The following is a 19,565-nucleotide window of genomic DNA, read 5'->3' as shown; positions in this document are numbered from 1 at the left end:
AGGGTCCAGCTTTGAGCTGAAATTTCTGATTTTGTTTTGTTTTTTCTTCCTCACTCTTGAGGTTTGGCTCACTGCTTTTTCCCCTCTCCTGAGATCCTGTTGACACATGAGTGTTATTAAGGCTTCTGGAGGGAGGGGTGAAGGGTGACCATGTCACAAAGGAAGGCTAATTAGCTGGGACTCCCTCCTATACCCCCTCCAGCTGGCCTGAATCTCTTTGGTTTTGAGTTCTTCCTAATGGATCTTGGCATTGATGGCCTGCCTCTCTTTTCAAAAAATAATTAAAACCAATGGAATTCAAATTAGGTCCTTTCTTGCTGTCAGTGCTGTTTTGACCTAGTTTGTGAGGTCTGCAGAAGCAGAGTGCCATTAGGATATTTTGGCTCTCTACCTGGATCGGAACCCAGTTAACTCCTCCCTCAGAGTATGACATCCCCTAAAGAAGAAGTGACAAATTCTGGGTACATGTGAGGCTTCTCCCACTCTCAAACTTGTGGCAGAAATTATTTATATACCAAGGCAGTTTTTTTTTTTCCAGCTCAGCCTAGGCAAAGTCTCATGATTCTCCTCCCTTTCTTCTTTTTTTAATTTTATTTTTTTAAATTGGGGTAACATTGATTAAAGCATTATATAAATTTCAGCTGTACAACATTTTGATTTGATATCTGTATACTCTATTGCTTGCTCACTACCAAAAGTCTAATTTCCATTGGTTACCATATATTTGACCCCCTTTACACATTTCACTCACCCCTCTGGTAACCACCATTCTCTTGTATCTGTATCTATGAGGATTTTTTTTTTCTAGTTTGTTTGTTACTGTTTGTTTTATATTGCTCAAATGAGTGAAATTATGTGTGAAAGAATGATTTTTGTCTTTTTGCTTTTATTTCACTTAGCACAGTACCCTCAAGATCTGTCCATGTTGTAGCAAATGGCACTATTTCATCTTTTTTTATGGCTAAGTAGTATCCCATTGTGTGTATTTGTGTGTGTGTATTTAAGTGTGTATATATATATATATATATATATATATACACACACATATACATATATATACACCACATCTTTTTAATCAATTCATTTATTAATGGACACATGGGTTATTTCCATATCTCAGTTATTGTAAATAATGCTGCAATGAACATAGGGATATATGTGTGTGTGTGTGTGTATATATATATATATATATATATATATATATATATATATATATATATTTGAATTAGTGTTTTTATATTCTTCAGATAAATACCTAGAGGAGGAATTAGTAGATTCATAATCCTCCTTAATGCGAGACTCCCAGGAGCTACTACCAGTAATCGAGGTTAATGTAGGGGTTGGAATCTATTTAACATACTTATTCTTACCCTAAAATGCTCTGAGGCCAAGAAGGCACTACCTCCTTGGTAGGGGATTGGTCAAAGGCAAGGTTAATTGGATATATTGAAGGTTTGTTTCTGAGTCCAAAAGAAATCCCTTCCTAGGCCTTTAGGCTTCTCACACCTTCCTTCTCTTCTCTCTTTCATCTACCTTCCCACTTCCTCTTCTTTACATGCATTCTAGCTTCCCAAGGCAGGTGCTCTGTTTTCTAGGCTACCTATTGTCAGTAATTAAAAGTTCCACCTGAGACTTTATCAGCCAGCTCTATACCACTTACAGTGAATCTTTTGGGTTAGGCCTTCAGTTAAAATGAAAAATATGTTACCTAAAAGAAACTGAGCTGTCTGGAGTTTCTTAATGGTCACAGCAGAGTGGTTAAGACTTGGTGTACTAGAACAGACAGAGCTGGACTTAAATTACAGCTGGACCACTTACTTGCTGTGTGACCTTTGGGAAATTAATTGAACCTCTTTGAACATCTATTTCCTCCTCAGTAAAATAAGAAGCTCTTATCTCATGTTGTATTGTAAGGATAAAATGAATTCATACCTGTAAGGAACTTGATGTAGTTTGGCACATTCTGGGCACACGTGAAGCCCCTCCCATCCCCGAACTTGTGGCAGACATTATTAAGGGATCAACACACTTGATAAACTTGTGTTGCTTTTATCCTCTATTTATTGTCTACTTGACAAAGAAGGAATATGAGTTGTCCAGGGTCACACAGCAGAACTGGGCTTTGATTCTAGGTCTGCTGGACTTCATAGAGTATGTTCTTAACCACTTTGAGCCTCCTAGTTGACCTTAGACAAGCTACTCTGATCTTTGCTTCCTGGAGGGAGAAGAGTGTTCTCACCTGTAAAATGAAGATAATATATCTCATTGAATTAGTGTAAGGATTGAGTTAATGCTTGTAGCATAGGGCTTGATTTATTGTAAATATGTGCTATCACATATATCATCATCATCATCAGTCATCAATATCATCATCATTGTTATTATTTTTTTAAATGAATCTACTCACTCTTTCCCAGCATCTAGCATTGTAGTTGGCACATCACAGGTATTCAATATGTGTGAGTAACTCTGTTGAGGCAACATATGGTATTATTACTCCAGTAAGTGAGGAGGAGTGAATGACTCTCTGGGCTGAGAACTCTGGCTGACCTTCTGGCATCCTCATAAACAATTCCAGGAAACCTCTTACTCGCTACCTTGGGAAAAGCTTGGAGAAGTAACTCAGCCAAGCAAGGATCAGAAGCTCTCCCCAGTCCTTGTAGGATCTTGGCCATTTGTGGCCATCCTGCAGGGACTGGCCTTCTAACTGGTCAGTGAGATAAGAACTGTTCTTATGTCCATGAAGGAATAGCTATTAGGCTTCCTGTGAATAGAGAGGGCTGAGGATTAGATAATGTAGGAAAGGGGAATCTCATTAATTGTTGTGTCCCTATCTTTAACACCCAATGCATGAAATAGACACTCCTATTGAGATTGTTGAGAGAGGTGTGTTTTGTTACCAAGAGCTCTAAGAAAAGCAGACTTTCCTAAGCTTTGGCCTGAGCTGTACTCAGATAAATGCTAATATAAGATTTATTATCCAGATTGTTATACTTTCCCATCCCTGGGGAGAGAATCACTATGTTCTGGCAGTCTTCCTGATGCTCTTATTGATCATCTTCTTCTTCAAAACATGTTAGTTCCAGTGGCAGCAGTTTTGTATTTCTTTTGGCCAAATGAAGGCAGTATACCTTGCTTCCTGTTTGCAAATATCTGTTATTCCTCCTGGTTAAAAAAAAATGTTTTTAAAAACTGCTTGAAAAAATGTTTTTAAGACCTTTTAATTTCCAAATAATTGTAGATGTACAGAGAAGTTGCAATGATAGTAGAATGTTCCCAATAACCTTCACTCAACTTTCCTTAACATCTTACACAATTATGGTACGTTTGTCGAAACTAAGGAGTTAACATTGGTACCATGCTATTAACTAAGCCGCACATTTTTTTAGATTTTACCAGTTATTCTACTAGTGTCTTTTTTTGGGTTCTATGATTCAATCCAGGATTTCACATCTTTAGAGTGTCATGTGTCCTTAGTCCTCTCTGATCTCTGACAGTTTCTGAGTTTTTCTTTATTTTTTATTTCATGACATTGATAAATATTTTGCAGAATATATCTCTATTTGGGCTTGTACCTATTTATTTCAATGATGTACCTATTTATTTCAATAATTTTTAAAATTTTATAGTACTTTTGGGCTTACAAAAAATGGCAAAGATAGAACAGAGAGTTCTACATAACCCACACCCAGTTTTTCTTATTAACATCTTATATTATTATGATATATTTTTCACTATTAGTAAACTGATATTGATATATTATTAACTAAACTCCATAGTTTATTATGTGTCTTTAGTTTTTAACTTAATATCTTTTTTCTATTCCAGGATCCCATCCGGGTTGCCAAACTACATTTAGTTGTCATTTCTCCTTAGGCTCCTCTGGTCTGTGGCAGTTTCTCAGACTTTTCTAGTTTTGAGGCCTACTGGTCAGATATTTTGTAGATTGTCCTATGGTTGGGATTTATCTGACATTTTTCTCATAATTAGACTGGGGTTTTTGTTTGATGGGAGGAGGAGTATACTTATCACATCATATAAAGGATACATACTATCAGCATAATTTAAGAATGATGATGTTGACCTCAGTATCTTGGCCAAGGTAGGTGTTCGTTAGGTTTCTCCATTGTAAATTTACCCCTCCCACCCTTTCCAATCTATACTACTTATAAAAAAGTCACTATGCACAGTACACATTTAAGGATTTAAGGAGTGGGGAGTTATACTCTACCTCCTCGAGGGCAGAGTATCTACGTATACTATTTGGAATTCTTCTGCATGTAAGATTTGTCTAATCTCTCCTATTTATTTATATTAATATAGACTCAATATTTATTTTATACTTTGGGTTATTATCCAATATTACTTTCCTTGTGGCATTGCTCAAATTGTTTTAACGTTGGTCATTGGGAGTTCTGTCACTTGGCTCCCATATTCCCTGACACAACTCATTCATTGTTTTATTCATTCATTCGTTAGAGCATTCCTCACTTTCTGGCACTATAAGATGCTTCAAGTTCATCCTACATAAATCCTGCCTCAGTTCTAAAATCAGCCATTTTTCCAAAAGCTCTGGTTTCTTTTATTGGAGAATAGTATTAGAAACCAAGATCTGAGTGCTAGGCATGCTCATTGCTGGTGGGGCATTGTTGCTTCCAGGCCCTCTCGGCTGACCAAGAAGAAAATAAATATATGTGTGTATAGCGACCCATGTATCTATTAATATTTCTGTATGTAACTATCTGTATCTATATTAAACCAAACATGAATTCATACTGATGTCTCCAGTTCTAATCCAGCCTTCTTTCTTTGCTTATTTATAAATTCTCTCTGCAACAATAAGACACCTGGATCCTATCATCTGCCATTCATTTACTTAATTGTGAATTCCGGTATACATGTATAGTGGTTAGAGATTTGTTAACCTATATCCCTATGGAAAAGAATTTTATCAACTGGAGCACAGTATTCTGTACAGTTATGTGCCCCCTTAGTCTCATTACTTAGATCAGCATCTTTTGCCCATACCCTTCATTGAGTTTTGTTTCATTCATTTGCAGTTCAGGTAGATTTTCTTTTTGTCTCATTCTGCATTCCATCTGGGAGTTCCCTGACTTCCTAAATGATTTATTTTTAATTTGCATATATCAAAATTCACACTGTGTTGAAAAGTTCTACGGATTTTGACAAATACCTAGTGTTGCCTATTTATTTTTTCTACTTGCTGTTAAAGATATGATTTTTAAAACATTTTTATACAAATATAGGGTATTTCAGAGATTGTATTTAATTTATTAATTACTGAAGGAAATTATAAGATATTAAAACCAGTCCAAATAGCATTTCAGAAACCAATATTAGGGGAAGAGTGCAAAATTAGATACGAAACTGGTTATTGTCCATCTGAGTCATAAGCCATAAATTCTGAGATTAACTCTTCAATGGGGGAGAAATTATTTCCACCTCAGCCATACAAAAATGTACAAACTAGCCTCTGCCCCATAGGGCTATAAAATATCTCAGACAATAGATTGTCAAGAAGAGCACTGTGCTGGGAAAACATCCAGCAATACCTTTTCAAGTTTTAGATAATTTTTCTGATATTGAGTTGGTAAAAAAAAAAAAAAAAAAAACATTCAACAAAACTACATAGTTGGAAATGGCCAAAAATTGTTAAAGAGATAAATTTGAGAGAAAACTAAAAATAGAATAAATCCAGGGATAAAGTTAAACTCAGAAATTTATACCTGAGAATGTTGTACAACTTCTAAAGGAGAATGACAGATTCGACTATTAGCTTTCCAGCTCTCAGAGCAAAGAGGGAGTTAGGGGACTCCTAATATTTGTCATGTTCGTAGATAGTTCTGAAACATGCAGACTTGGGGTTTGAATTTTCATTGGGACAGAAAAAAAAGAATCTCTTGGTAGATCATTGGCAGAAATGTTTGTAGATTCAGAGAATGAAAAATTTGTGAGACGAGAAGAGACCTCAGATAAAGTCCAAGCTTTTTTTTTTTTTTTTAAATCAAACTACTCTCTTAGGTACTTCTACCCACAATCCTTTGCAAATTAAACCAAGGCCATGGGTCCAAACCTTCTATAAACCAAACAGAAGAGAGGTAGCTCTTTGTGATATTGCCCACTAAAATGTGTCTGGCTAGGTTAATTTTCTGTAAATATCACTCGAAGAGGTGATAACGTTGTATTAATAGTGATAGAATGTTAAATCCTCACTAAATTGTCTGTCACTGGAGTTGGTCTTCCCAGTCCCCTGAAAGATACATGCTCAAGGTCTTCAGGACTGAGAACTGCCAAGAGATCTCTTTAGGCAAGGGACAGGGCCCAAAACAGAACATGATAGGACAACCATGATGGAATCAGAATCCTGATGTGTTACTTCTAGGTTGTCTGGACATTTTCTTGATTAATCTCCCTATTTTGTTTTTGCATTTTAGATAAAGGTCCTTTTGAAATATCTAACCTTTGTTCCTTTGTCTGCATTTAGGCTGTAGAGACAGGGAAACAGTAAATCTTTACAGGTGGCATTGAAAGTGTCAGGAGACAAATCCTAGAGGGGAGGTAAATACCAGAGGCTAAAAGCTGAGGTTACTTATGTGGCTGGGTCTTCTCCAGAGCTCCACTTCCCAGGAGCACATCTCTGCTCTGGTTTTAGAAGGAAAACGTTATGATTGGTTCTTTGAAAGTTGACTCTCTTACTGTATCTTTCTGGAGAACTGGAGTTGAGATCTTTTTTGCCTGAACTATCATCTCTCAGTCAAGAAGAAGCACTGTGGGATTTCTTCCCCATACAAGACTAATGGAAAATGGCTTTTCTTTTTAAAAGGGTGTTGGAAATACAATACCTTCACTGGTTTCACATTCAGACAGATCATTTCCAAGATAAGCATTTTTTTATTGGACTGTTTTCATTTTCCCAGTGAGGTCACCGCTCTGCCTCCCCAGGAGGCCTCCCACACAGGGAACATCACACCACCCACTCAGCCCTGGAGGTCCTATCTGGCTGCCCTGGCATGTGTCCCGAGCTTGAGACATAGTGAGAGTAGATATGATTCCTCCTTGTCTCACACACAAAGATGTGAATCTCAGCACTTTGAGTGACAGTTTTGTGGCTTACAGATGGTGAGAAGTGCTCATGGAACCGAAGGACAATCATTTTATCTGAGGATGCTATTTAAACTCCAAAAGTTGAGTTTAAGACTGCAAAATTTTGAGGAGTTTTTCATTTTCATCAGTATTCCTTTATTATAAATTACCAAAATGAGTAATTTCTGAAATATTCTGAAGGCCAAAGTCATTATGCCTTTCAAAGAGGAGAAAATTCTAAACATCACAAAAATCCACTGTTATATCTATACCCAGATATTATTTTTTCATTATTTACATCATCACAACTATGACAAAAAACAAGAAAACAAAACTGCCTATGGCTGCCTAAAAATGTCTCCTTAATATTTCTTGGTATTTTACTTATAAAAGATATTTCTGAGTTAAGAATCTTCCCTTTAACATTATAGTTATCCTCAACATTGAGGTGTGTGAGATAGCAGTTCAGTGTTGTTTAATTATATAACTTTTTTTTTTTTCCTAACATCCAATGATCAGCCCCCCTAAGTAAATGGAGATTTTATTGGAAAGGAGTGGGAGTGGGGGTGAGAGGGACTTAAATTGGGGAACACCAAACCATATTAAGGTTCCCTTTAGCATTAAGACTTTCCCCTTGTTGAAATAATCCTTTCCTTAAAAATAATTATATCCCATATTTAAGCCAATCGGAAGTATAATATGTGGCTATATTAATACACACCTGAGACGAGTCATCTATTACTGACAGAGTCTCAACTTCAATTTAGGTAGTGACAAGAGAGCAGTTCAAGTGAATGGCTTATTGTTCCTTGTCTAGCTCTTAGAGTTCAAGCTATTGATTGCTGTGATCACAGGGTGACCTAGGAAGGGAAAGTAATATCTTAATTTCTGAAGTGCTCACAGTCAGTCAGCATACAACACAGTCTGCAACTCCCTCAGCTATGTGATAGGATCTGTCACCCTTCCACCCTACCTTCTTCAACACTCTCCCTTAGATGACGTTTAACCCACTGTACATAGCCTCATTCAGTAATTTACTCATTCATTCCCAAGTATGTATAACTTTTGGTTGTTAAATTGCAAACAACAGAAGCTGACTTTGACTAACTTTATTTAAAAAGGAATATATTGGAAGATTAGCAAGAACTGAATAGCAAAGCTGTGGTAGTTTGCAGATATGACCACACTTTTCCACTCCTCTTTGTATCCACAGTCTTTGCAATGTGACTCTGCAGCCCCTCCCATCAAGGAATAGAGCCTAGTTCCCACCTCCTTGAACCTGGGCTGGTTCTGTGACTTGCTCTGGTCAACAGAATGCAGTGAAAATGACGATGTGACAAGTCTGAGCCTAGGCAAGCAACAATGTCAGGCAGGTAACAGTGTGGTTACTACTGTCACAGAGGGGTTTTGAGATCCAGGGGAGGGACACCTAACCCAGACTCACTATCAGGAAGAGATTCTTGGAGGAGACTACATCGGAACCCAGTTCTGTGAGATAAATAGTAAGCTAAGTGAAGAGGCAGGAGTGGTGAGCAACACTGAGGTCCTTCCAGGCACTTAAATTGCCATGAGTGAAAACCTAGAGGGAGGGGGACTTTTAAACTCTCACCATGGGCCAAATTTATACCATGCTATATCTGCTGTGGCCCAATTTCTTAAAAAAGAATTGCATTCACAAATTCCACCAGTTTCTATTGTTTTATGTCCTTCCATTACAGTGAGCCTCGTATGCTTGCTAAGGAATGTTTATTTTCTCCTATAAACAATGGGGAGTTGAGCAAGGAGGTAGTTGAGCAAGGGGGATGGTCCCGCTCAGGTTTGTGTTTCAAAAAAATTATTCTGGCAGCAAGTAGAAAGAATGAAGATGGTAAGGGGCAAGAAGGGAGTCAGGGAGACCAAGTTGGAAGCTACTGCTGTTTTCTAGACAAGAAGTAATGGCTTCAACTAAGGGAATGGAATGAGGAAATGGCAAAGATGGGATGGATCTTTTTATGATGTCCTTAGAGCCTATATGGAGATACCAGTTGCTTCTAGCTTTAAAACTACTGTTCTTCCCTTAAAGCAAAGTCATAATTTAGAAGGCCTCTGTGTCTGATAACAGATCTTCTTTATGTCAAGTAAGACATACACCTGTTATGGAGAAATGGGTAATAAGCTTAAATCTACATGATGTTGAGACACCAAATCCCTCCTTATTCTTGCTTAGAATAATAAACAGTTCTCCTTGGACCCACTCAGCTTGCCAGAGAGCCAAGCAGTTTCCACACCCACTTAGAGTCATGGTGTGAGACGGGAGGGCTGTCTAAGGCCAGCCCTGAACTAGAACCAGATGGAAAAAGATTCTTGCCAGAAGAGACCGTCATCCAAACCTTTTGCTTTTCAGTGATCAGAGGTTGAATGTTCAGAGAAAGTGCATCTGCTGCCTTAGTCACAACTGGATCAACTGAAATAACAATGCAAGGAGGTGTCTGCCTTGTGAGAGATGAAAGGAGCAGCTGCCAAGAGACCCATGCTAGCCTTCTGGGGAGGGAACGAAGGGGTGGTGTTCTTGCTCAAAAGGCTTTAGACAGAAAGCAAAGAAGAAAGATTGATTTGAGATTTCTTCCTTTAATATGATTGAGTAGGCTTGGAAAATAGATGGAGATCCTTAAGATGTGTACGAGTTGGGAGGGTAAAAAAATATGAATTTATAGTAGAGAGAAGTGCATTTTTGTTAGCTAGTACTTTAAAAATTTTTTATAAATATCAATAATTCAATTGGTATGTTATTTACCTGTTATGAGCATGAAAAGTCATAGCAGACAGAACATGTGACCCTTTTGCTCTGGTTGAGAAGCCCAGGCATTTGCATAGAAAAATGCTCATATTAAAACAAGGAATAAAAGCTAATAGCAATGAGAATCTATTGGTGTTGGTGAAGAGAGGAAGTTCCTAAGGAAGGCAATTTGGTAACAAAATCTAATTTTAGATTTTGTTATCTAAAATTTATCTGCAACTGATACCATTGAGTCACAGAGCTTCACTGACATGATTGAAAGACTTTGTATATGACAGAGCTTTACGGTTTGGTCTCCTTACCAGGCCACATTGCCTACACAATGTATGCTCGATGTATTATTTGTTTTTCATAAATCTTGTAATTATATTATCAATTGCACATATTTATTGTGTTGTAGTTTTGAATGTGCATGCATGTTTAAAGTATTGATCTAAGTGAAACATTTCAAATATATTGTATGTTACAGAATCCTGTTTCTCCATTTTTCTATTTTCATTTTATTTATATACTAAACTAGGCAGCTCCAGAAATGGAAGTGAAACTGTCCTCTTTCTACAGTGATTGTGACGGCTGCTCTTTATTGAAGAACTATTTTGTGTCAGTTACTTTATCCATATCCTTTAAATTTTTTAAAAAAATTAAAGTAAATGTATTTATAGCAGAGATTGTAGGAAAATCAGATGAGAAAGAAAATAAGTTACCTATAATACTGCAGGAAATCTCATCACTGTTAAAAGGTGACTATAGTGACTCAGAGACATGACACCACTAAGCTGAATGAGCAGCCAACTCTGCTTTACTCCAGTCAGTGGGGCTGAGGACACGGGAGAAAGGTGAGGAAGACACTTTTTAAGGGAATGAAAGTTAGAGAGGTCTCTGCATTACTGGATACTGCCCCTTGATAAAGGAGCATAATTCTGAGGTACCAGCGAGGGGACAAGGGCATCCCAGAACAGGATCACTGAGTGGCTTTTTACCCGGAGCTTGCCGTCCTCTAGAAAGTGCACCCAGCCTTTTCTGTCAGACTTTTTCTTTCCTGGTGAGAAGCCCAGGCCTCTTCTAAGCTGCCAGCCCCACCTTGCTCACACTTAATGATAAGAGCCAGTGTGAGAGCAGTGTTAACCCCTCCTGACCAGGAGGTAGAGGTCTGGCCAGCCATGCCCTTCCTCATACTCAAACAACAAGGCATCTGCTCTCTTCCCTGTGCTTTTGTTCTTTGGCTGACCTGTCTACTGTATATTCATTATGTGCTTCTCTCCTCTTGTTCAAAGGTCAGGGAGAAGTATTTTGCTTGGTGAAGACATCACCTTTGCCTAGTGAAATTATCTCCTTTCTGTGAAATGTTTCCAGGGGGGATATAATTGAAAGGCAATGAGATGCTGTATTTAAAAGCAGAACCCTCACGAGCCTGACTTGTCAAGTCCCCGCTATATAACATAGCAAACATACCAGCGGTACTCATATCCCACATTAAATATACCTTTTGTTTTATGAATTTTTGTAAGGGATTTTATATTAGAAATTATTTGGTGCTATATTACTCATTTAATTTATGATTGGCTATGAGTTCCTGACAATTACAGTGTATTCTTAGGAGAATTCGTAAAGTGAGAAAATCGAACCTGTAAATTGTATTTGATGGAATGAAATCCTAATGAAAACTATATTTAACAGTGAATGAAGCTTGGCATGTGGTACACTTTGTAGACATTTAATTAAACATTTATTAATTTTTACATTTATTGTTTTCTTAGGATAGGTTTGAAGCCAAGAAATGCTTTTCTGTCTGGGTCTCATGCATTTTTCTAAGCCCCTGTAAAGCTCTTGCCTCTGGGATCTCACTGCGCTGGGAAAGTTCTTATACAATAGTGATTCTCAAAGATTTTGGCTTCAGGACCCTTCTACACTCTGAAAAATGATTGAGGATCCCAAAGAACTTAATTATTTTTTATTTTTAAATGCAGATTTATCTGCTAATATTTATTGTATTAGAAATAACAACTGAGAAATTTAAAAATCATTTTTCTACTAATTTATTTTAAAATAACAACATAAACTGATTACATTTTACATAACGGAAAACAGATTCTTATAATGTCTTCTGCCTTCAATGTGTTGTTATATCTTATTTTGCTCGCAGCATAAGAAAAAAATTTAGCCTCATGCACATATGTAGTTGGAAAAGGGAAATGTATTTTAATAGACTTCTTTGACACTAAGTCAAAACTCGATTGCCAATTTTTAAAAAATTAGTCATAATGTGGAATCTGAAACCATATCAATGAAATTTTCATACTATTGCATTACCTTAAATCCATGGGCTATTTTGCACTATGAATCAATGTTTTACCTGTGCATGCTTTTGCAACATGATGCATTGGACATTTGGAAAATATTGGCTCACTGAATTATGCAGATCATCTGAATGTTGATACTTTTAAAAAATACAATATCAAAATATCACATTCATGAACGCCACCAAAGAGCTCATCAGAAAAGTGTTTTAGGTATTGAAAAGCTGGCAAGTTAACAGAGGCATGTATGTTTTCCAAAATTCTAATTTTCATTTGAAACTCAAATGTTATCATTGGCAACATTTACTGTTAGTTGTATTCCTTTACATAACAGGCTCACTTATTAGTTTTTGAGAACATTGCTGCCAATGACCTAAGTCTGAATGCCCATAGTTTTTCATTTGTTCTTTCAAGTACAAATGGTAATCCATGAAAGAAGAGTGTAGTTAGGATTACAATTCAAACAACTGTGCAGGTGCCTTTCCTTGAGACAACAGTGGTACTTGGACAGACGGATGTAGAAGTCTGTTATGCCATCTTCTCATTTCCTCATGCACAATTTTAAAAAAGACATGTACTCAACGGTTGAGATTTAATAAAATTAATTATTCTACTTCATCAAAGACATGCTTAAGTGAAACAGCATTTTTTTCTAACGTGAGCAGATTGCATTGAAGAATGCAGTGACCACTGATGCACTTTGGTACAGTGCATTCATCCTATGACGCTGGCAGTTTTTTCCACCTTTTCCACCATCGTTGCAAATGTGAAAACGTTAGAAATGGAAACTAATGTCTTAGTGTAATTCTTAATATTGTTTTGACCTTGAGGATCCCCTGTCAGGGTCACAAATCTTACTTTGACAACCATTGTGATACTCAGCCCTGAAATAAGCACATTTATTATATGCCAGGCACACAATAAATGTTCCAACAATTGTAACTAAAACCGTGTTTTCCTTGCATTTCTAAACATCATTTTTTCTCTTTTTAAAAATAGGGTTAATATCACTTCATAGGGTGGTTGTGGAGATTAAATGCAGAAAAGTATGTAAGATGCTTAACACAGTGTCTGACACATAATAAATGCATGATAAATATGAAGTATTATTATTAATATTGCTAATAATAAATCATATGAAAACTTTTTCTGGGGAGCACCAGCAGGATCCCTTCGTATCCCTACTGCCAGTCTTGACTGGACTCTTTCCTAATAAGCCTTTTAAATGAGACACTTCTTTTCCCTTTTTATCTTGATCCTCCAGGCTCAGCCTGCTGCTGCTTCTGGGATTTGCTGCTCCCGTGTACTTTGGGAAAAGGGCCTCTGCCAGGAATTCCTATTTGTTCAGGGGTCACAGAAAGCTGCAGTCATTTTTTTTTCCAGCTCTTGCAATCTAGTCTAGACACTCTGAGGAGGTGGAGGATATAATTACAACTTGAAACACTTCACATACACCAGCAACTCAGCTTCTTCTGCATGTGTGTGACTCGGGCCCCAAAAGGTCACTGAAATCTGACGATTCACTCACCCAGAGAAGCCAAAAGTGAAACCCTAGTGGTCCAGAGTCCAGTTGCCGTTACCACACAGCACCCTTTATGCAAAACTAATTTCTCCATTGGGTTCAGTTCAATTCAAAGCCACAACCTCTGTGTACCGCACTGTGCCAGCAATCATGCTGTGCTGGTTATTCTCTGTGGGCCACACCAGGCTCATTCCTACTTTCCTCTGTCCTGCTCTGCACCTGAGAGGTTGACCTTTATTGATGAGATCACCAGGCTCTTTGCCCTCTGGCCTCCAGTTGGAGACTGCCTATGACAGGGACTGGCAGGATGGAGGTTAGAGGTCAGGAGGGAAACAGGTCGGCTTCCCTGCTCATAGCTTCCCTTCTCTTTTGGCTATACCTTCTGTCTAGTGACCTCCTTTTCACTGTTGTGGCTGCTCTCACCAGAATCTGGTAATATCATTTTCTCCCCTCGTCCCTTCCACAGTGGTAACAGCCTCCCTCTGTGGCCAGTCTGTGGCATGTCATTATTTCCTGCCATTCTCTTGTCCTGCCTGCCTGCACCTCTTCATTACACTCTTTCCAGTTAAGACTTTGAGTGTGCCATCTGTTCTCCGGCTAGACCCTGACTGACACTGACAGGATCCTGTCCCTGAGAAGCTCACAGTCTGCTTAGACTAGTTATCCCAAACGTCCTCACAGCTGCTGTTACAACCCAGACCAGCTCTATTATTACACGCTAAATATTTCTGCTTAGCTTGCCTCACTTTTTTTTCTACCACATATTAATTCGAGTAAAAAAGTGACTTTTTAAATTTATATTTATCATCTGTCTGCTTATCTATTTATCTTTCTATCATCTACCATCTATCTAAATTGAGTTACAATTGACGTGTAGCCTATAACAAGAGACTTTTTTTTGATCACCATCTAAATATAAAATGAGTATACATGCCCAAAATAGAAGACAAAGGTAAGACAAAACACTTTTGTTAAATTCTAGCGCAGTATTACTTGGTTAAGGGCACATACTCTGGATACTCTACCTAGGTTAGAATCCAGGTTCTCCTGCTTTTCAGCTGTGTGACCATGAGTGAGTCACATAAGCTCTCTGTGCCTCAGTTTCTTCATCTGTAAACTGGGAATCATGAATCCGTCTACTTCATAGGGTTGTGAGGATTGGCTGAATGAATTTATTAATTATGTATATGTCTAGAGAATATATGTAAAGCCCTTAGAACACTGCCAGGCACACAGATAGTACTATTTGAAATTAAGCTGCCATTTTGATGATGGTGGTGGCGGTTAAATTACCTAACTCAGGCTTTGAGCTGAAGGGCTATTAGCAAAGGGCTGAAGACACATCAGCCCTGACTGGAGCTTTTTCTCTGATGTAATCAGAGTTAGAAAAAAACTGAAAGCAATAACTTCCTTATCAATGTACTTTATTTCTCTGTGTACCATCTAAAATTACTGATATACCAAAAGCTGGCCTCACGTACCACCAGTGGAATACCTACACTTTAGGAAACACAGACAGGGAAACAAATAACTGTTATGGTAAAGCAAACAATAAACAAAATGTAGGAGGCAACGCAGAGAAATGAGTGACAAACTTGGGGGTGGAGAGTTGGAGGGAAGCTGTTGGCCAGGTTTATCAGAGTCTGAATTGCGGTTGGAAAACTGGCAGAGAAAGGGGCTTTTGGCGGGTAGAGGGAATAGCTTCTTTGAGAGCAGGTGGATAACTTAGCGTGGTATGTTCAGAAAAGGACAAAATTTACAAAGAAATAGGAACTTCCTAACGAAGAGGTAGCAATCGCTTAGAAAGAGCTGTCTAGAGAAGCAGTTTTCAAAGTGTGGTTTCCAGAACTGCCGCATCAACAAAACTTGAGAACTTGCTAGAAATGCAAATTACCAGGGTCTCAGAACTACTGAATCAGGCACTCTGGAGGTAGGGCCCTCTCAGCAATCTTGGGTTTAACGAGCCTTCCAGGTAAGTCTTATGCCTGCTAGAGTTTGAGAACCCCTGGCCTAGAAGAAGGTGGGAGAGTATTAGCAATAACCAAGCATGAGATTCTGCATACAATAATGGTAAGAGCCATTTATCGAGCACTTTCTATGTGTCAGGTGTTGTACTGATCACTCTACCTGTTCTATCTCTTGTAATTCTCACAATAGTCCTGACGGGTAGATGTACTGTTATGACTATTTTATTCGCAAATTGAGGCTTAGGTTGAAGTTTGACAAACCTTTGTTTCCAAGGCAATGAAACCTAGAATAATGAGGACATAGGATGGTGGAAAGATAGCCAGAGGATGGATGTGAAACAATTGTCAGAGACTGTCTACAGCACTGTTGTCCAATGGAACTTTCTATGATGGCGGCAATGTTCTGCATGTGCACAGTCTGATATGATCGCCACTAGCCACATGTACTTGACTGGTGACTATTAGTGTGACAGAGGAATGGAATTTTAAATCATATTTAATTTTAATGAATTTAAATGTAAATAGCCACATAAGGCTAGTGGTTACCATCTTAGACAGTGCAGATCTAAGGTTACAGAGTGGGTAAGTTCAAGGACAGAGCTTGACCTTGGGTCTGTCTGACTTTCAAAGCCATGGGCTTGCCTACTGTTGTTTCTAACACAGAGACTCTCTGGCCCAGTGTCTGAGAAGGACTTGGGATCTCTTCCAGGTCAAGTCCCTGGGAAATTACCTCTTGACCCAGGATGACTCTCTGGGCACTCTAGCCTTAGCTTAGTAGTGTTTGCCCAGTGGTGGGAGGGAAGGCATAGAAAAGAGCTACAACCAGCTGGTCTCAAAATGTTCCCTATGGTACAGATGAGAGCTGACTGGTGGCTTTCAGAGCAGGGATTGCATGCTGAACTCGTCTTTCCTGAGCCTTTACCCCTGCTGGCCCTATGTCAGTATTAGACATTGGGTGGCCCATCCAAGAGACTGCAGGAGGTCTCCTGGAAAAGATGTTTTTTAAATTAGATTCCAGAACTTGAGCACATTTTACTTTTTTATTTGCTTGATTCTCCATGAAGCTGATGGAACATTGAAAACTCCTGCTCCCAGGAATTCTTGGCCTCATCAACTCTATAAACTGTTCAGATCCACCCCCTGCCTTCTTTTCACCATCCAATGACCTCACTATTCTAGGCCAGGGGTTGGCAAACTTTTTTCCGTAACGAGCCAGGTAGTAAATATTTTTGCCTTTGCGAGCCATGTAAGTCCTCTGTTTCATATTCTTTTTTTTTTTTTTAGACAACCCTTTAAAAATGTAAAAATCAGTCTTAACTCTCGAGCAGGACTGGGCTCACCAGCCACCGGTTGCTCTCTCTTTTAGGCTCTTTTGCCTTGGGAACAAATGTTTATCAAACTTCAATGGGCACAAGACTATATTCTTGGCGAGCCGGTTGAAACCACAGATTCCTGTGCTGCTCTGGTATTATGATTTAGTGGGATTGAACTATAGTGTAGGAACTGCATGGTTTAACAAACATTCTAAGTGACCATTCTAATGTAGATGGCTGTGGTCCATCTTTTGAGAAATACTGTTAGAGGTAGAAGGGCACTTAAAGCTCATTCAATGACCAACCCCATGAAGGAATTGAGGTCTAGGAAGGGGAAGGGATCTATCCTGAGGATTTCTGAGTTAGGGCCACAGGAGAGTGAGCTGGAGGAGGATTATACTGCTAAAGGCAGAGTGAGGAGGTGAAGAGAAACTGGAACTTTGGTAATTAAATTTAGCTGTTGGGAACAAGCCATTTCTGATGGTGGTCAAACTGTGCCACTTTCAACAAACTTTTCTGTATTACTTAAGCCAGTCTGAGTCCAATGGCTGTTACAGACCCCTCTTTCCACTAGCCTTCTTTCATCTGCCTCTGTTGAACTATCTTTGAAGGAATACTCCCAAAGTATCATCCACATGTTTAACTCTTTAAATGTCAAGGCCTTTGGAATACATTGGGTAGGTCATACCTACCTCCCTACACCTGAAGGCAGTGTGTGTAGAGCTGAAAGTAGGCGAGGTCCAGAAATTCTTGCTTCTATCATCATATAACTGTTCGAAATGGGCAAATTACTTAACTTCTCCAGGCTTAGAGTTTTCATCTGGAAAATGAGGGAAGTGGAAAGAATTATTTTTGGCCCCTTTTGGTCTAAATATTACCATTGTATTCTAATTGTCAACACTACTCTCCTTGATTTTCACAGCTCGCTCTGTTCTTCCTCTTCTTCTTTCCCCTCCTACTCTTTTTTTCATTTTCTTTCCTCCTTCTTTCCTTTCTCCCTCCCTCTCTTCCCTTCTTTTTCTTTCTTTCCAGAGAAGAAACGGACACACACACACACATACACACACACACAAACACACACACACACACACACACACACACACACACAAATGAGACCATTGACTTTGGCCCAGTCTATTCTTTACTGGCAGAAATTATATCCCCAGCAGCTCATGTATGTTCATGTTTGAATCAACAGCCCTCAAAAGTTTCTCTAGGGAACTTAAACATTTCCTTCCTGATTGGAAGAACAGGGCTGATAGACACAATATGAATTTTGATTGGATGGAAACACATTTTTTTTTTCCATTTGGTAAAAAATAATCACGTCAGTCAGTTGAACAGCAGCAGCAACAACAAAATGCACTGGCCTCACAATTTGTTAGTGCCGGTGGAATGAATTACCTGCTGGTGGAATGAATTACTTGTGCTCAATACCCCTGGAAGACCAGCCACCCCGTCTTGGCAGGTTTTCCTCTTTCTCTTCACTGAGGGAGGACATTACTTAATTCTGCCTTCAACTTGTTGTGACAGGAGCCAGAGAAGCCTAGGTGATTAGAGCTCACACTCACGTGAAATCATTCTTGTTTGACTTTTAATAATGTTTGTTCTTTTTTCTTTTAGATCTAAGCATTACACGTTCAAAGCAGAAAATGTAGTAAAACAGAAAACACACAAAGGAAAAGAAAGCAGTTAACAGTCACCAGTAATCCCACCGCCCAGAGGTGACCACATGCAGTTTTTTAGCTGTTTTGTTTCAACAACTTCTTCTCTAATCACCAAAGCAATATATGCCCAATGCTCAAGCAAACACTCAAAAGAAAAATTAATCACTGCTAATCCCACAGCCGATGATAGTCACACGAAGCCTTTGAATGCCCTGCCCTACCCCGGCCGCCCAGCCTGCTGCCTTTCCTCACGTTTGCTTTGTTTCCACGCGCCAGGATTTCGCGTTCTGTGAACTGAAGGCATTTGGGTCTGGCAGAAAGGCACAGGCGTGTTTGCTTTAGTGCTCTGGAGCAATGCCTCCCTAAGGGCTGGACCCCAAGCATGGTCTGTGCACAGGAAAACCAGCTCCGCAGAAACACACAGCCTCTACGAACCCCCTCTCCTCCCCTCCTCTCATCAGAATTTAAAAAGAGTGCCTGGAACTCTCCCACATGGGGTATGCAAAATGGTTTGAGTGCCAACTGGCAGTAATATGGCCTAAAATGTTGTTTTATGTGCAGAGTTAGTTTCTGATGCCATAGTGTAACTAACCATCTTTTCCCCCAAACCAGTTCCCTTTTCCTGTCTTTTTTCCTTCTGCAAGAAAGATCCTGACTCTCTCTATTGCCCAGGCACCACTTTCTCTGCCTCCATCTTTTCTGCCTACAAAAGGTCCCGAATATTTTCTTTCTAGGTATGTGATCAAGAATAGTGAGATAAACATTCCATTGGCTTTAGAGTCAGTTTGACTTGGATTTAAATTCTGCTCCTGCCACTTAGCAGCATGTGACTGGGATAAATTAACTAACCTCCTTGAACCTCTGTTTCGGGCTCTGTAAAAGGTGATAGTAGCCATTATGTATTGAGTGTTTACTGGGT

The 19,565-nt window shown here is 38.9% G+C and overlaps 1 long non-coding RNA gene across 6 annotated transcripts in view; it reads left to right on the top strand.

The window, feature by feature from the left end:
• Window positions 1-19,565, top strand: part of LOC120605094 (uncharacterized) — a 147,093-nt gene that overhangs the window by 33,735 nt on the left and 93,793 nt on the right. For 4 of the 6 annotated variants that reach the window (XR_005653522.1, XR_005653524.1, XR_005653527.1 and 1 more), the window contains exon 1: window positions 10,637-10,716. The exons of the other annotated variants lie outside the window; for them this stretch is intronic. This is a non-coding gene — a long non-coding RNA (uncharacterized LOC120605094). Of the gene's footprint in view, window positions 1-10,636; window positions 10,717-19,565 lie in introns of those variants that run through there. 6 annotated transcript variants of the gene reach the window in all.

Source organism: Pteropus medius, unplaced genomic scaffold (genome assembly GCF_902729225.1).
Source record: "Pteropus medius unplaced genomic scaffold, Ma_sr-lr_union100, whole genome shotgun sequence".
In the NCBI taxonomy this organism is placed as follows: domain Eukaryota; kingdom Metazoa; phylum Chordata; class Mammalia; order Chiroptera; family Pteropodidae; genus Pteropus; species Pteropus medius.
This window is presented reverse-complemented; position numbering and strand designations above follow the sequence as displayed.